The sequence below is a fragment of the Agelaius phoeniceus genome, chromosome 20 (assembly GCF_051311805.1).
Source record: "Agelaius phoeniceus isolate bAgePho1 chromosome 20, bAgePho1.hap1, whole genome shotgun sequence".
In the NCBI taxonomy this organism is placed as follows: domain Eukaryota; kingdom Metazoa; phylum Chordata; class Aves; order Passeriformes; family Icteridae; genus Agelaius; species Agelaius phoeniceus.
The window spans coordinates 10,193,934-10,209,519 of NC_135284.1; the positions used below are offsets into that span (position 1 = coordinate 10,193,934).

Below are 15,586 nucleotides of genomic sequence, written 5' to 3' on the forward strand. Positions count from 1 at the left end.
GCTGCTGCTCTGTGTGCCCTGTGCCCCTCCTGCCCTCCAGGGATGGAGCTGCAACTTCTGCTGCCTTTGGGATGATTTGCAGAGAGGAAAAAGCCTCTTTGCTGCTCCATTGCTTCCCCAGCACTAATACAAACCAGCAGGCTGTGGAATAAATACCAGTATTGATCTTTATTCCTCAGTGTGTTTGGACATGCTGCTCCTGACTTCCAGCAATGCTTTTTCTTGAAAACTGGGCAAATAAAGGCTCTAAAAGCACACTTCTCCAGCTGTGCTTTACATTTGTTGGTTATTATTTCAGCCCATTCTGTGACCTGCAGGAGCAGCCTGGTTCCTTGGACACACAGGCAGCTGGGGCTGGCTCCCCCCAGAACTGGAGCTGTGGAAATTTTAGGGATTTGTGCTGCGTGGATTTAGATGGGGCCACAGGGCAACTTTTTCTTTCCCTTTAGAAGCAGAGGTCACTGGGGCACACTTTGGCAGCTTGTGTGGGGTCAGGAGTGTGTCAGAAGCCTTTGGTGCTTGAAGTCCCAATATCTTCTTTAAACCCAGTTGGGAAGAAAATGCTTTGGGGAAAGCAGCTGGAGTTGCTTAGTGTCTGTTAGAGATCTCTTATTTGCACTGTGCTGCTCAGTGTCACCTGCAAACACTGTGACCATGGATTTGTAGCACTGCACCTCGGGCTTCTTAATGCCATACATTCCACTAATTGTCAATTTTCCCTTCCTGACTGCAAAGTTATTACCTGTTCTTGTAAGGTGGGAACATGGTGCTTCAGGGAAGGCTTCTGTGGCAGGAGTGTGCTATAAACCAGTTCCTAATGTAAACAGAAGTATTAAATGATCACTTTGGCAGAGGATGGGATTAGTGTAATTTAACAACGTGCTTTTGTGCTCCTCTGAAGTCCTCTGCTGAAAAATACCTGTGTTATCATAAATACTTCTGCCTAAACTGTGCTTATGAGAATAAATGAAGCAATTTAAGCTTTGGATACACTTCTCTCCAGTTGGCTTCCAAGGAAATCAGGGCTTGTGTGTGTGTTTGTGGCACCAGCCTGCTCCCCTGGACTGCCCAGAGCTTTTCTGTTCCAAACCAGCACATGCCCAGCCAGATCAGGCAGAGGGGGAGTCAAGCTCTGCTGCTTTGACAGCCTTGCTCTTGCAGCCATTTGTGCAGTTTTCCAGCAGGAAAATCCAAGAGCAAGGAGGTGTCAATGACTTATTGTGTGTGTGTGTGAAAGAGCTGGGCATGGGCAGAGCTGGGTAAGTGGATGTGACACTCAGAATTGCTCTGGCTTTTATCTCCCTTAGATCTGTCTGAGCCTAATAACTTTATTACAAGAGCCTCTCACCAGAGTAAATTCCCATTCTCTACATTCTGTTTTTACAACTTTGCAGATGATTTCTTCTTAGGACTTGCCAAGTAATGTGCCTTTAGAAATGTCTGTATGTCCCTAAATTGTAATGGCTATTTTTGAGACCCTAATTCTGAATAGAGCTGAACATTTCTGAAGAAGAATTACTGGGAATAAAGTAGGTGCTTTAAAATCGAGTTTCCTGGGGAAATGTGAGGAAGTTTCAGGGCTTTGTGGTCAGAAAGAGTTTGAGAATCTGGATCTATAAACAGTGAACTGTACCAGACAGCATTAGGTGTATTAAGATGCTTGGGTCACAAAAAATGTACATCATAGGATAGACACAATAGATTTAATGTTGGCAGGCCCTTTTGCAAGCAGACATGTGCACTGAATCAGCAAAATCCAAAGTAGAATAAGCAATTAATGAATGGAGCATGATGAGGAAGTGGCAGAATGAATAGCAGGCTGAGCATTTGCTTTCTTTAAAGCCTGCTCATAATCTTTACAAAGGCCAAATGGAGATCAATTCATTTCCTGGTGAAGCTTTATTTCAGAGGACAGCACAAATGCAGCTTGTTTGGTACCAGTGGGTTCCATTTGTGGAGCTGCTTGTCACCAGAAGGACAAACCCAGCAGGTTTTCCCTCTGCCACGGAGGTTTTCAGGCAGGAAGCAGCACAGATGTGTAGGGAAGAGCTGGGAAGCAGTGCCTGTTGATTAAGAGATGCAGGGAGCTTGAACCTGCCTGTGCTGCACAGCAGGACTTGCAGTGGGATTTACAACATTCTGTCCTTCAGCCATGGAGCTTTGCAGCTCAGCCATGGGGAAATCATTCAATCCCTTCAGGGCCCCATGGATGCATCAGGATTTACTTCCCAGGCCTTCAGCTGCCAAGTCCTGGTGTTTTTCTATGGGCCAGAGGGAACCTGAGAAGCTGCAGGCAGCAAAGCCAAGCCCTGGGTGTGTCTGGATGTGTTTGGCTGTGCAGGTGGGGGCAGCTTTGGTCTTAGGGCTGGTGAAAAGCAGGTGAAAGTCCAATGGCCTTGGTAAGGTGAGGATGAGAGACAAGAAGAGTCCAGAATTCCCCACTTTTCAGATGTGCATGCAAACCTCTGGGGTGTGTAGGTGACAAGGATGGCCTGGGACATCCCAAGGTGTGGAGTTGAGTTCATCAGAAACCACATTTAAGCCTTTAAAGTTCATTGTGTATCTCTGCACATATTTTGATATGATTTTGCTGTGTTTTGTCAAGTGTGTTATGGAATTATTTAGGTTGGAGAAGCTGCCCAGGACCATCGAGCCCAGCATGGCCAAGGCCACCACCATGTCCCCAGGTGCCACATCCATGGCCAGTGCTCCCCCAGACACACCCAGGGTGCACTCACTGCCACTGCTGGCTCCTCTGAGGTCTGGGCTGCTGCCAGGGTGACAGAGGAGTGTGTCACTGTGTCACTGTGGCAGATGCTCCTGTCAGCATCTCTGGTGTGGCAGCAAACAAATCTCCAGCCCCAAATCCTGGGCTCTGGGCTGGAGTGGCTCTGGAAGGTTCCTGAAGTGTCTGTGGCAGGGAGCTGTGGCTGCTGTCCCTTGGGTCTCTGCAGGAGGAGGCAAGCACAACAAAAAGGATGTGAAACCCCCTTTGTGGGGCATCTCCAGCCTGTCCCTAAAAACTGATTGCGTTTTGCTTTGGGGTTTTATGAGGGGACAGGGAGAAGTTGGAGTATTTTTAATTGTGGTGTTTTTTTCCTTAACCTTGTGATAATTCAGCTTGTGTTTGACTGGCTGTGTTGGGTTGGATCCCTCCCTAGCTGCTGGGAGGTGTTTCATGGTGTTGCAGTTTTGCACTGGGTTCAACTGGGTGCCTTTGTGTGCTGGGGCTCTGAGCAGGTCCCCTCTGCCCCCCAGTTGTGTCTGTTGTGTATTTTGTTTGGCAGAGGTGGAGGTGTCACCTGGGACAGCAGAAAAGCCACACAGGAGCAAATCCCTCCACAGAACAGCAGGGCTGGTGTGGAGCTTCCTCTGTGGAATAAAGGGAACCTTGTGGCACTTTGGAGTGCAGGCTGGTGAGGTCTTTGCTTTGGTCATTCTCCATCCTCAATGTCCCCTAATGAAGGGGCACCAGTATTTATGGGCAGTTCATTGCATTCAGTTAACTGTACCTGACACTGGAATCTGAGGGGGAAAGCAGATCTGAATCAGCCCCATCTGCTGCTTTTCACCCTTTTGATGGTGCTTGGGACTCATTTTTATTCTTTTCCACCCACAGCAGTACAAATGTCTCACCAGTGTGTCAGTGTGCCCTGGTGAGCAGCCTGGGTTGGGCTGGGCTCTGGTGGTGTCAGCTCCAGGATCTGGGGATGGCAGAGCTCTCTCCAGAGTCAGCTCCAGGGTTTGGGGATGGCAGAGCTCTCCCTGGTGTCAGTTCTGGGATTTGGGGATGGCAGAGCTCTCCCTGGTGCCAACTCCAGGATCTGGGGATGGCAGAGCTCTCCCTGGTGTCAGCCCTGGTATTTTGGGATGGCAGAGCTCTCCCTGGTGCCAGCCCTGGTATTTTGGGATGGCAGAGCTCTCCCTGGTGCCAGCCCTGGTATTTTGGGATGGCAGAGCTCTCCCTGGTGCCAGCTGCAGGATTTTGGGATGAATGAGCTCTCCCTGGTGCCAGCTCTGGGATTTTTGGGATGGCAGAGCTCTCCCTGGTGCCAACTCCAGGATTTTGGGATGGCAGAGCTCTCCCTGGTGCCAACTCCAGGATTTTGGGGATGGCAGAGCTCTTCTGGAGACAACTCCAGGATTTTGGGATGGCAGAGCTCTCCCTGGTACCAGCCCTGGGATGTTGGGATGGCAGAGCTCTCCCTGGTGCCAGCTCCAGGATTTTAGGATGAATGAGCTCTCCCTGCTGTCAGTTCTGGGATGTTGGGATGCTCTCCCTGTGTGACATTTGCTGGGATGGCAGAGCCCTCCCTGTGTGCCATTCCCCATGCAGAAATTTGGCAGACAGGGCTCAGTGACACCCCTCTGCTGAGGCTGATCCAATTCTGGCAGAGGTTAAACAAACTTATCCAGTGATGTCTGTACCTAATGGGAAAGGTTTAAAAACCTCTTCATCTTCCAGTCCATAAAGCCGTCAGCAGCGTGGCTCTGTGATCACAAAGAAGAAGAGCTGTCTCTAAAAGTCCATTGTGCCTTTTAAGTTCATCATTTTTATGCCAGCTCTTCCAGCAGTGGCATCATTCCACCTTGTTCCAGGCAGCACAAGTGGTGGCCACTTTTCTTCTTCATTGCCCCAAGTCTGTGCTGGGGGTGTCAAACTCCTGGGTTCCAGTGAGATCTGTTCAAGTAAAACACTCCCACCTCAGGCTCTGCACCAAGGATTTCCTTCTCAGTTTGAGAGGGAGCTTTCCAGCAGTGCCAGTTTCATCCCAGCCTGCCTGAGCACACCTGGGGCGTTTGCTGCTGGGACTGATCCCCAGCTGGGGTCTGTGTACAAATCACAAACAGGACAGGACTGCTGGGAACTGCCTTGAGCTGTTTGATTTTCCAGCATCAGCCTCATTCCATGGTTATGGCAATGGGAAGATGCCAGCAGCTCACATCCCAGGCAGCAGACCAAGAACTCAATGTCACAACTCACTTTATAAGTTTTGTGACCAATCCCACAAAGCAAAAGCACATTGACAGTAGTTCTATCCAACCACTATAAGCACAGGTACCTTTGGTTAAACAATGCTTGCTTCTTTTGAATACAATACCTGCTTGTGAGCCTTCAAACACAATGCACAGAGCTCCATTATTAAGCTTAGAACTCCCTAATATCTCACTAGATAAACTTTTCTGTAGCTTAGGGAGTTATTCTAGCCAAGCATTAATACACAGACCATTGTTCTATTTGTCCTTGCTTTTCTACTTTTTAAATAATTTTTCTGCTGACCAATCTCATGGCTGCTGCTTGGCTCCAATCCCAGTTCTGCTGTCTCTGGGGCTGCCTTTTGCAGCTTTCCCAAACCTCTCTGATTTGATGGATTCCCCCAGGACTGTCACCCTGGAGTCCCTGGCTGGGACATGAAGGGCTCCCTTCCCTCACTGCTGTTGGTCTGAACCTTCAGCCTGGGGCTGTGTCTAATCAGGGGAGGAAGAAGGTATTTCCACCTTCCCAAAAACCACCCTCAGTGTGTTATACCTGACAGCAATATACCAGGGATGGAGGGCTGGAACAAACTGTCCTTTGGCAGTGGCAGTGGCACTTCACTGAGCTTGAAGGGAGCTCTGGTTGTGCCTTGGATGAGATGTCTGTGAGTTACCTTGTCCAGGACTGCAGCTACATGAGCAGCTACAGAGCAGCAGCTGCCTCCAACAGAGGCTCTCAGAGCATGCCCTGGTGATTTACAACTTACTGAAAATTTATATTTCCCTGTTAATTTACAGTTTGACATTGGTGCCTTCCATCTGGGAGTACCCAGCCCTTGCCAGTGGCCAGGACCTGGTGTTGTCCCTGTAGGGCAGAGTCAGGGCTCCTGTCTGTCTGTCCTTGTGGGGCAGTCAGGGCTCCTGTCTGTCTGTCCCTGTGAGCACGGTCAGGCTCCTGTCTGTCTGTCCTTGTGGGGCAGTCAGGCTCCTGTCTGTCTGTCCCTGTGAGCACAGTCAGGGTTCCTGTCTGTCTGTCCCTGTGAGCACGGTCAGGCTCCTGTCTGTCTGTCCCTGTGAGCACAGTCAGGGTTCCTGTCTGTCTGTCCTTGTGGGGCAGTCAGGCTCCTGTCTGTCTGTCCCTGTGAGCACAGTCAGGGTTCCTGTCTGTCTGTCCCTGTGAGCACATCCAGGGCTCCTGTCTGTCTGTCCCTGTGAGCACAGTCAGGCTCCTGTCTGTCTGTCCCTGTGAGCACAGTCAGGCTCCTGTCTGTCTGTCCCTGTGAGCACAGTCAGGGCTCCTGTCTGTCTGTCCCTGTGAGCATGGTCAGGCTCCTGTCTCTCTGTCCCTGTGAGCATATCCAGGGCTCCTGTCTGTCTGTCCTTGTGGGGCAGTCAGGGCTCCTGTCTGTCTGTCCCTGTGGGCACAGTCAGGGCTCCTGTCTGTCTGTCCTTGTGGGGCAGTCAGGGCTCCTGTCTGTCTGTCCCTGTGAGCACAGTCAGGGTTCCTGTCTGTCTGTCCCTGTGAGCACATCCAGGGCTCCTGTCTGTCTGTCCCTGTGAGCACAGTCAGTGCTCCTGTCTGTCTGTCCCTGTGAGCACAGTCAGGCTCCTGTCTGTCTGTCCCTGTGAGCACAGTCAGGGTTCCTGTCTGTCTGTCCCTGTGAGCACATCCAGGGCTCCTGTCTGTCTGTCCCTGTGAGCACAGTCAGGCTCCTGTCTGTCTGTCCCTGTGAGCACAGTCAGGGCTCCTGTCTGTCTGTCCCTGTGAGCACAGTCAGGTTCTTGTCTGTCTGTCCCTGTGAGCACACCCAGGGCTCCTCCCTGCCCTGCTGGAGCCCAGGTGCTGCTCAGCCCATGGTGATGGGCTCGGAGCTGCCCTTGTCTCCCAGCCTGGGCTGCTCCTGGCAGGGGAGCTCAGGGTGCTGCTGCCTCTGCTGTGCTGCTGTCAAATGCTGCACAGAGCCCTTGCAAAGCTGCTCCTTCACTCCATGCCTGTTTGGACATCATTCAGAGCTCAGCTCTGTTTGCAGGGCACTGTTTTAAAACAAACAGAGAAAAAAATGCTCCTGAATTTCCTGCCTGCCCAATCTACCTTGCCTGTGAAGAGAGAGAGGCCAGCAGCCAGGCAGCAGGACCTGCAGCCTCCACTCCTGAGCCCTGCTGACCCCCCCTGTCCCCTTGGGCTGACCCCTCCATCCTGAGCAGCATAACCTCAACATCTTGTGTTTAATCCCTCCTGCCTTGGTTAAGGGGACAGCAGCCTCCTTCTCCTGATGTCAAACTGGGAGTCCCCAGCTGTGCTCTGGATGGCCAGATGTGGCCATGGGGAGACCCTGGAGCTTGGTCATGCAGGGCAGAGGCTGTGGCCAGCCCTGCCTTGTCCTCTTGGGGCTTATGAGGAGCCAGGGGCTCTGTGCAAGAACTGGGCACAGTGGATGTCATTCCTTGTGCCAGGTGACAGGGACAGGACACACTGTGGGCTCCTGCACCACACACAGGGGGAGTCCTGACCTCTGTCTCTGCAATGGGGTAACATTGCTGGTACTTCCCATCTGAGGAGTGCTCTCAGTTTTGGGAACCTCAGCACCGAGAGATGCAGTGGTGACTCAGTTGCAAGCTGTTTTCCTGAAGGAGCAATCTCTGGAATAGCAATCTCTGGACTCTGGGGAGAATTTCACTTCCTGTGCACTAATTCTGACCGAGCTCTGTCTCACACACCCTTGCTCTAATGTGGCAGCTCCATAGCTCACTGTAGAAAAGGGATTTAAATATGTGTGAGTGGAACTCTCTCTCTGCTCCTGAGCCATGTTTTATAGGAACAGTTCCACAGCCCTGTGGAAGATGTGCCAACATAGCTGAGCACTTCTATAACGTCCACAGTGTTTTTAAGGACAGGAAGTAACAATTCATTTATTCTGCTGATCAAAAGAATATTTGCCTGTTTAAATATTCACACTCTTGAGCCTGCTACAAGACTGAAATGTCAGGAGGGGATAAGCTCCTGATAAGCACGTTAGCTGGATTTATTTAGTGTGATGGCCAAAAGAGAAATCATTAATAAGTCAGGATCCAGACTGGGGAGCTCCTGGGTGCTCAGAATTAGAAATAAAGGTGGGGGTGGGGGGAGGAGGGAGGGAGATCTGGCACTCTGATATGGAGGAGAGGAGGAAATCTTGGAGAATCCATCATCAGGATCTACTTCATAGAGGTGTGCTGTCCATAGTCAGAACCACCCTATTCTTTGTCTGCCCTGTATTCTCCCACAGGCACACAGGATCTGCATGGGCTGAGATGATCTTCAAGGTCCCTTCCAGCCAAACCCCACTCAGTGATCCTGTGATTTGGGTCCATTTTGTGCCAGCTGGCACAGATTGCTGTGTCTGACTCTCCCTGTGTGCTGTCTGTGATGGCTGATCCCACAGAGCTGGACAGGGGTGCAGCAGGACCCCATCAGCAGCTGTAGGAATAACTCCAGAGGGTGAGGGAGCAGCACAGAGCCCTAAAGCCATGGGTGTTCTGCAGACCTGGGGGGCACAGAGCCCTAAAGCCATGGGTGTTCTGCAGACCTGGGGGGCACAGAGCCCTAAAGCCATGGGTGTTCTGCAGACCTGGGGGGCACAGAGCCCTAAAGCCATGGGTGTTCTGCAGACCTGGGGCACAGAGCCCTAAAGCCATGGGTGTTCTGCAGACCTGGGGCACAGAGCCCTAAAGCCATGGGTGTTCTGCAGACCCCGGGGTGGAGCACAGAGCCCTAAAGCCATGGGTGTTCTGCAGACCTGGGGGGCACAGAGCCCTAAAGCCATGGGTGTTCTGCAGACCTGGAGCATAGAGCCCTAAAGCCATGGGTGTTCTGCAGACCTGGAGCACAGAGCCCTAAAGCCATGGGTGTTCTGCAAACCTGGGGCACAGAGCCCTAAAGCCATGGGTGTTCTGCAGACCTGGGGCACAAAGCCCTAAAGCCATGGGGGTTCTGCAGACCCCGGGGTGGGGCACAGAGCCCTAAAGCCATGGGTGTTCTGCAGACCTGGGGGATTCAGCCCTCTCCATGGTGGTTGCTGCTGGTGGGATTTCAGAAGAACAGGTAGAGATGTCCCCTTCATGCTCTGGGGGACATTTGTGTCCTGAACAGCCCTGGGGGGATCCCTGGGAAGATGAGGGATGGTGCAGCATCGGAGCTGATGGTGCTGTAGTTATGAAATAGAACTCAGGTTCTGTGCCAGTCTGAGCACAGACTCTGCTCCTCACACCCTCCCTGAGCAGCACAGAGCAGTTCCACTCCTGCCCCTGCTCCCAAGGGCACAGCACAGTCCTGTGTGCCCCAGAGTGATCTCCCAGGGTGCTGCCATCCCTGCCTGTGCCAGGCACTGGCAGGCCAAGGGACTGTGTGTTCCACAGAGCAGGCTGCTGTTTCCCTGCTGTTATTTTACTGACCTTTTCTGCTGGGTGTATTTTCCAAAGCAGAGCAGGGCCTGCCCACCCTGAGTGGCTCCTGTTCCAGCCTGTGTGGAACATGGGCACTGCACAGGGTGTCCTTTGTGCCCTGGCTTTGAGGGATGCACAGTTGTTGTGGCTCTGCTCCCAGGGAACAGGAACAGGAGGAGAGGGAACAGCCTCAGGCTGGGCCAGGGGAGGTTTAGATTGGATATAGAGGAAATTTCTCACTGAAAGGGGAGTCAGGCATTGGAAGGGGCTGCCCAGGGAAGGGGGGAGTCCCCATCCCTGATCTTAAGGCCAAGGAGTGAAGAGTCCTTGAAGCCAAGCAGTGCCTCTGCTGTCTAGGAACAGTCCACACTCCAGGCTGTCCTTTATCTGCATTTATTGGTGTTGATCAATGGGTTATGTTGGGAAGGGAAGGTGTGGAAACCATTGGGGTTTGGCTGATGCCAGACAGGGCAGTTCCAGGTGGTTGATGGAAATGGCTTTGTGCCCCAGGTGAGAGGTGTTAATTGAGTGGTAGAATGGATCTTGTTAAATCACTGGGCAGCAAGAGGTGCTTTGTAAATGTTAGCTGCCACTTTGTGGCCTCTCTGTGCTCCAGGAGTGTTTGTTGTGATTTCCAGGTGATTTTTCTGCTGAGGGATCATGAGGCAGTAAATGCTGGGATATCCCTTTTCTGTTACTGAGACAGACAATAAACATCCTAATCCCACTGCCTGTTCTGAGGAGTGGATTTACAGCTGTGTGCTGAGCAGAAAACAAACGATCAGAGGATTCAAAGCAGCCTCTGCAGCAGGCAAACACGAGCTGGAGCAGAGCTGGGGTTTATGCTTTTTGTCTTTTGAATTTGGCTGACTTGATTAATCCAGCCTGATGTGTGCCAAGCTGTTCAGCAGAAACTCAGTCCTGCTTCCTCTTTCCACAGCTCCCCTTGTCAGCCTTCCTTTGTTTGTCTTTTTTGTCTTACATAAACCAGGTGAAAAGACGTTCTCTGTAAATACATTTGTTTGGTGGGTTTCCTTGCAGGTTCTCATGTTGCAGACTTGGGCTTTATGTAGAATAAAGATCTGGGAGCCAGTAAAGGTGGTGGTGGTCACAGTGCAGGAGTTGTGTCACCTCTGCACCCACCCAGATCCTGTGTCCTTGCAGGAGGGGCTGGGGAGGATGTTGGGAGTTGTTTTATGCAGGGGCTGCTGTCAGTCCTCAGCTCCACAGTCTGCTCTGAAGTGACAAAAGATGTCCTGGAATATCCTGAGCTGGAAGGGAGCCCCAGGGATCATCCAGTCCAGCCCTGGCCCTGCACAGACACCCAACAATCCCACCCTGGGCATCCCTGGAGCTCTGGCAGCCTCAGGGCTGTGCCCATTCCCTGGGCAGTGCCAGCACCCTCTGGGGGAAGAACCTTTCCCTGAGATCCACCTACACCTCTCCCTTCATGCCTGAGCCTTGGACCAATACAGAGCAAACCCGTTTTTCCCCCCTGTTGGAGGCCAAGAACATTTCTCAATGAGACCTCAGCAGGGTCCTTAAATTAAACCCAGTGCTGAACATGGGCAGTTTTTCCCCAGCCTCCTCAGACTTGGAGAGTTTTGTGAGCATGATTTAATGAAACATATTCAAGCATGATTTAATGGGACATAAAATGCCTCTTTGATACCTCATTGATCTAAAGGAGAGACAAAACTGTGAGGTGGCTCTTTCTTTCCACTACTGATCCATGATATTTCAATATAAATCCTACAAGCAGGTGCCAGCCTGAGTTTAATTGGAGAGAGCAGGATTTAGTGGGACAAAATGTAATGGTGTGACCTGCACTGATTCATTTCCAGATGTTGGCAGGTGCTCTGTGCTCAGGGGGGTGTTTCCCACCTACAAAGCAGGGATGGGGAGGGATCCCCTGCAGCCTCCCTCAGTTTTCTCCTGTCAGGACTTGTTGCAGACTGGCCCAGTGCCTCTGTGTCATGGTGGGTGCTGTTCAGGGTGCTGGTGTGGGATCTCAGCACATCGTTCCCGATGTCCAGAGATGCCAGGAGAACCCTTGGGGGTCTCGAAAATCCTGGAATGTTGCCAAGAGTGTTTGGTGGCTTGATTTTGATCCATCCACAGAAGTGACAAGAATTTGAGGGCATGAGAATCACTTTAGAGTGAAGGGTGTAAAAGGGACACATTTAGAGGGTGAAATACAGACTTTAAGGTTTTTGGTACAGGGGGGTTATGGAGACAAGATGGAGGGATCAGGGCGTGTCTCGTCCTTCTTCTTTCTTCTTCTTGTCCTCCATCTCCTGTGGTGATGTTGGCACTTGGGGATTGGTTTATGGTGAAGGTGCACTTGCTAACATGGGCGAAAAGTATTGGAAAATAAAGGTAAATATTATGTACGTAGATTTTAGTATAAAAAGACATGACCGCCCCGTGGGTGGTCAGAGTGCCCTTGGCTGCCTTGCAGATCAGACCTCTGTTGGGCAGACAGAAAATTTTGTAGATAAGAAACAATAAACAATCTGAAGACCGAAAAGCTGAAGAGTCCAGATTCGTCCTTTGAATCGCGTGCCACCCAAGAACCACCCTGCCCGTGTCGGGGCAGAGACAGACAGACAGACAGACAGACCCGACATGCTGGGACCTTTCTGAAGAAGACACTTTAGGGGCACAGGCAGGTCTGTGCTCACCCTGGGTGATTTCAGCTCTTCTGGGACCCAGGAGATGCAGAACAAGGCGTCTGCGTGTGGGGTTCTAGGGAGAGCTTTATTGAGCTTCTTCCTTCCTCAAAAGGCTCCAGGGACCAAGAGCCTCTGAGCAGGCAAAGCAGGGTTTATATGGGGATCCTGAGGGGTGGGGCAGAACACCAGGGCCAATGGGATGAGGGCACAGGGGTGGAGCCAAGGGGAAGGGCCAATGGGATGCATTGAATCTGCATGTCACAGCAAGGCATGCTGGGAGAAGCCTTTTTCCTCACCCCAACAAGGGTGGCTCTCCCTTCAGAAGTTTTCCCTGGGCTCCTAAGCTGTGGCCTCTTTCCCTGCTGGCCCATTGGCCTCCCCACCTCTGTCCTGCAGGTGTGGCAGGCCCTGTGCCCTGGGGCCACCTGCAGATGTGTACGTGGCTGGAGAGCACCTGCGCCATGGGCAGGGAGAACCTTCTGAGGCAGCCTTTGGGACTGATGGAATGAGAAATGTGGACTAAATTCCACATCTGATCATGGGCTGGGCTTCAGCTGGGGGTAGGTAATCACTGACACTGGAATGTGTGGTGGTGGTCTGACCCTTGTATTTCATTTAAATGTAGAAGTTTTCAAGTGCAGGGAGTGTTCCCCTGAACATTCAACTTCTGGAATGAGACTTGCTTTGGGCTGGCCACATACAGCACGAGCTGGGTGTTAGAAATAAAACCTGAGAATCACAGAATCCCAAGTGCTTTGGGTTGTAGGGACCTTAAAGCCCATCTTGTCCCAGAGAGGGACACCTCCCACTGTCCCAGGGACACCTCCCACTGTCCCAGGCTGCTCCAGCCCTGTCCAGCCTGGCCTTGGGCACTGCCAGGGATCCAGGGGCAGCCCCAGCTGCTCTGGGCACCCTGTGCCAGGGCCTGCCCACCCTCACAGGGAACAGTTCCTAATTCCCAATATGACTCTCTTTGAGCTTAAAACCATTCCCCCTTATCCTGTCACTGCTTGTCCTTGCAAAAATTCCCTCTCCAGCCTTCCTGTGGGCCCTCTTTAGGCACTGGAAGGGGCTCTAAGGTCTCACTGAATTTTGAAGGATTTTGGCCTGGGATCTGAATTCCAAGGGCCTTGGCTGGCACACGGCCAAGGGCTGAGGGGATAACTGTGGGCAGGGGGTGTCAGGAGTCTCAGCTGAGGTTTGGTGCATTGCCTGGGACTCTCCCTGAGCCCCTGGAGCTCCTGCTGGCACCTGGGGTCAGTGCTGGATTCTCTGTGCTGTTCCTCAGGGCTGTCATTGAAGTTCTGAAGGCAGCAGGGATTTCCCACCCTGTGCCCACCCACCCTGCTGAAAAGGCAGCCCCTCAGTGGGCAGGGTGCTGTTCCTGGGGGTGCAGGTGAGGAGGGAGGCGTGGGGGCTGCAGCCATGGGCAGCCTCAGCTGTCCCAGCACTGCTGACCCACAGTGAGTCCCCCTGCAGGGTCTGAGTGCTCCCCAGTGAGGCAGTCACGCCTGTGCCTCTGCCTGCACATGGGCTGAAGGATGAAGCATCCAGATCAGCCCTTTTTCTATGGAAAATGTTTAAAAGAAAAAGCCCAAACCACCCAACAAGCCAAAGCCCAGCACTCCCCACCCCGTGCCCTCACCATTCCCAGTTTCCTGCAGCTTCTCCTTGGCCTTCCCAGTGATGTCTGAGCTCAAGTGTTGCTCTGCCCTTTGCCCTTCCCTTCCCAGGACAGCTCCAGTGTTTTCCTGCACATTTGCAGGGCTATTTGCTGGTTTGTGCATGGAGGAAGCCTCGTGGAGCTGCAGACTGTGGCAGAGCATCCCTCACCCCACAGCTTTTGGCACCAGCACTGAAGGGACCCCGTGGGAGGAGCACAACAACCTTGGTGTTAATTTGGTTTAAAATTGCTGCTTCCCCAGCTCTGGGGTGGGAGCCAAAGCCACCAGAGCAGGGTGTTGGTGCAAAGGCTCTCCTGCCTCTGGAGAACTGGAGCTTTGTGCCCCAGCAGTGTGGGCTGGCCTTCCCCACTCCTCCCTCCCAGGCTCATCTCCTCTCCCTGGATCCTTGTCCATCTGTCCTGGCATTGGGGAGGGAGAGCCCTGCTAGGAGTGGTGCAGGGAGAATGCCAATGAGCAGGAGATGAGCCTCAAAGAGCTGGGTTTGGATTTGCCTCCAGAGCTCTTTGATCACAGGCTGAGCTCTTTATCCCCTGCAGCATTCCTTGGGGGAAGGCTGCCCAGAGGTGAGCAATGATTAAAAGGAAACATTCCTGCTCCTGTGACAGCCTTGACTTCACCAGAGCAGGTATCAACATCAACCAAAAGCTGTTTTTAATGTCTGAATCAGTTTAGTTTGACTTTCTTGGCAGGATTTCAGGGTCACTTGTCACTTTGCCCCATCATGACCGTTCTTTCATTCATTTTAAAGAAAGATTTTCCCTTTGGAATATCCATTTCAGTGTTTGGTTCCCTTCTGTTGAGCTCTTGGCTTGCTGTAGGGTAGGCAATAATTAAATCAAGAAACACAACCATGTTGTCACCCAGCAAACTTGTTTAACTAAAGAAGATCCATAGAGAAAACTCTGTTTCTGTGGAAATCTTTGTCTCCAAGTCTCATTCTGGAGTCTGAAGAACGCCTGCTGTTGCCTAAGAAACACCCAGGACAATTAAATGCAGAGGCATTGCTGGGGAGTGGAGGAGCTGCTGGGATGTCACTCTGCCTTTGGTCTTTCTCTGCTTGTCTGGGCAGGGTTTGCTCCATGCACACTCGTTGTAATTCTGGGAACTCTGCTCCTGTTCCCTGTCTAATCTGTGAGGGATGTGGGGATGGGGTGGGGAGGCTCCTTCTGTCCTTGCCCCACCTGGATTTATTGTAGGGGCAGCTGGAGAGTTGAATTAAATTGTTGGAAGTGTTTGAAGTGGGCAGGGTGCTGTTCCTGGGGGTGCAGGTGAGGAGGGACGTGTGGGGGCTGCAGCCATGGGCAGCCTCAGCTGTGCCAGCACTGCTGACCCACAGTGAGTCCCCCTGCAGGGTGTGAGTGTTTGCTTTGCACAGTTGCTCTGTTAAGAGGAGGTGTCTAGTTGAGATGAAATGTGGCAGGGAAACCTCAGTGTCCCTGTGCTCCCTGGAGAGCTGGGGGCACCTGGAACACCCCTTCCCTCTGAGCTGCCCCAGCCCTGCTCCAGGGATGTCCCTCTGTCCATGTGTGTTCATGGAGCATGGACCTGCTGCTTGCCAGGGTTGGTGCTGGTGCAAACCTGGAAGCTCCTGCTTTTGTCCTGCTCTGGAGTCTGTGTGAGCAGAGAGCCAGCCCCAAACCGTGCCCGAGTTCAGGAATGATTCCTGAAACCTGGGAGGTGATCACAAGGGTTTGGGTTTGACCATCCTGGCTGTGGAGTGCAAAGACACCAGGTCACAGCACTGCTTCAGAGCCAGGAGTGTGCTCAGGAGTATCTGCTGGGAGAGCAAAAACATTTATTGAGACTATTTAACCAAGGCTCATTTTA

The 15,586-nt window shown here is 52.2% G+C and overlaps 1 protein-coding gene across 2 annotated transcripts in view; it reads left to right on the forward strand.

The window, feature by feature from the left end:
- Positions 1–15,586, forward strand: part of GALNT17 (polypeptide N-acetylgalactosaminyltransferase 17) — a 256,132-nt gene that overhangs the window by 66,979 nt on the left and 173,567 nt on the right. The window lies entirely within an intron of this gene.